Source organism: Schistocerca serialis, unplaced genomic scaffold (genome assembly GCF_023864345.2).
Source record: "Schistocerca serialis cubense isolate TAMUIC-IGC-003099 unplaced genomic scaffold, iqSchSeri2.2 HiC_scaffold_1234, whole genome shotgun sequence".
Classification (NCBI taxonomy): Eukaryota; Metazoa; Arthropoda; class Insecta; order Orthoptera; family Acrididae; genus Schistocerca; species Schistocerca serialis.
The window spans coordinates 165,001-167,500 of record NW_026047441.1 but is presented as its reverse complement, the minus strand read 5'-3'; the positions used below and the strand labels follow the sequence as shown (position 1 = coordinate 167,500).

Sequence of the window (2,500 nt, the reverse complement as noted above, 5' to 3'; positions counted from 1 at the left end):
TTGGGACCCGAAAGATGGTGAACTATGCCTGGCCAGGACGAAGTCAGGGGAAACCCTGATGGAGGTCCGTAGCGATTCTGACGTGCAAATCGATCGTCGGAGCTGGGTATAGGGGCGAAAGACTAATCGAACCATCTAGTAGCTGGTTCCCTCCGAAGTTTCCCTCAGGATAGCTGGTGCTCGTACGAGTCTCATCCGGTAAAGCGAATGATTAGAGGCCTTGGGGCCGAAACGACCTCAACCTATTCTCAAACTTTAAATGGGTGAGATCTCCGGCTTGCTTGATATGCTGAAGCCGCGAGCAAACGACTCGGATCGGAGTGCCAAGTGGGCCACTTTTGGTAAGCAGAACTGGCGCTGTGGGATGAACCAAACGCCGAGTTAAGGCGCCCGAATCGACGCTCATGGGAAACCATGAAAGGCGTTGGTTGCTTAAGACAGCAGGACGGTGGCCATGGAAGTCGGAATCCGCTAAGGAGTGTGTAACAACTCACCTGCCGAAGCAACTAGCCCTGAAAATGGATGGCGCTGAAGCGTCGTGCCTATACTCGGCCGTCAGTCTGGCAGTCATGGCCGGTCCTTGCGGCCGGCCGCGAAGCCCTGACGAGTAGGAGGGTCGCGGCGGTGGGCGCAGAAGGGTCTGGGCGTGAGCCTGCCTGGAGCCGCCGTCGGTGCAGATCTTGGTGGTAGTAGCAAATACTCCAGCGAGGCCCTGGAGGGCTGACGCGGAGAAGGGTTTCGTGTGAACAGCCGTTGCACACGAGTCAGTCGATCCTAAGCCCTAGGAGAAATCCGATGTTGATGGGGGCCGTCATAGCATGATGCACTTTGTGCTGGCCCCCGTTGGGCGAAAGGGAATCCGGTTCCTATTCCGGAACCCGGCAGCGGAACCGATACAAGTCGGGCCCCTCTTTTAGAGATGCTCGTCGGGGTAACCCAAAAGGACCCGGAGACGCCGTCGGGAGATCGGGGAAGAGTTTTCTTTTCTGCATGAGCGTTCGAGTTCCCTGGAATCCTCTAGCAGGGAGATAGGGTTTGGAACGCGAAGAGCACCGCAGTTGCGGCGGTGTCCCGATCTTCCCCTCGGACCTTGAAAATCCGGGAGAGGGCCACGTGGAGGTGTCGCGCCGGTTCGTACCCATATCCGCAGCAGGTCTCCAAGGTGAAGAGCCTCTAGTCGATAGAATAATGTAGGTAAGGGAAGTCGGCAAATTGGATCCGTAACTTCGGGATAAGGATTGGCTCTGAGGATCGGGGCGTGTCGGGCTTGGTCGGGAAGTGGGTCAGCGCTAACGTGCCGGGCCTGGGCGAGGTGAGTGCCGTAGGGGTGCCGGTAAGTGCGGGCGTTTAGCGCGGGCGTGGTCTGCTCTCGCCGTTGGTCGGCCTCGTGCTGGCCGGCGGTGCAGGATGCGCGCGCCTGCGCGGCGTTCGCGCCCCGGTGCTTCAACCTGCGTGCAGGATCCGAGCTCGGTCCCGTGCCTTGGCCTCCCACGGATCTTCCTTGCTGCGAGGCCGCGTCCGCCTTAGCGTGCTCCTCCGGGGGCGCGCGGGTGCGCGGATTCTCTTCGGCCGCCATTCAACGATCAACTCAGAACTGGCACGGACTGGGGGAATCCGACTGTCTAATTAAAACAAAGCATTGCGATGGCCCTAGCGGGTGTTGACGCAATGTGATTTCTGCCCAGTGCTCTGAATGTCAACGTGAAGAAATTCAAGCAAGCGCGGGTAAACGGCGGGAGTAACTATGACTCTCTTAAGGTGGCCAAGTGGCGGCGGTGTGGCTGCATCCGGACTTGGCTTTTCGAAGTGCGGTCTTGATGTAGTCGTGCTGCTGCTGCGAGGTGCCTTCCTTGGGTTATGGTTACAGGGAGAGTGATGCGCAATACATGGGCCTAGCCCTCTTAGCCTCTCCTCTCCTGCGGTCTTCTCCCCTTCTCGTGGGCCCGCTGATTTTCGCAGAGTGGAAGACCGCACCAGGGGCTTGGGGGGGTTACCAGCCCCCCCTCGCACTATCCCTTTTTTTAGTTGGGGGCAGTATTCAGAGAAAAAGTGGTGGCCCTTCCGCTGAAGGTGCCACCCCAACTCCCCCAGCACCTAGCCGGCCAACCGGCCGTGCCGAAAATCTTGTAACTTTTGCAGCTGTATACGCCTGTAGTGAGTGCCACCGCAGCTTCACCACCAAGAACGGTCTCGGGGTCCATCGCCGCCGCCAACACCTTGCGGCCGCCAACGCGGAGATCGTCACGGAGAGGCATCGCGCGAGGTGGACGGAGGAAGAAGTCCTGTCGCTCGCCAAGGCGGAGGCCGAACTGTTCCTCGAGAGGGACGCCCGGTTCTTCTTTGTAAATCAAGAGCTCATCAGGATGTTCCCCGACCGAACGCTTGAGGCAATCAAGTGCCGACGGCGGCAAGCTGCCCACAAGCAGCTTGTCCGCCAATTCATGGAGGCGCTTGAGATCGGTCGGGGGGAAGAGCCGGCGTCCCGCCGGGGAGCAGCGAG

General features: G+C 59.6%; 1 pseudogene; it reads left to right on the top strand.

Moving 5' to 3' along the window:
• LOC126436261 (large subunit ribosomal RNA) overlaps nucleotides 1-2,500 on the top strand; it is a 7,960-nt pseudogene that overhangs the window by 1,126 nt on the left and 4,334 nt on the right.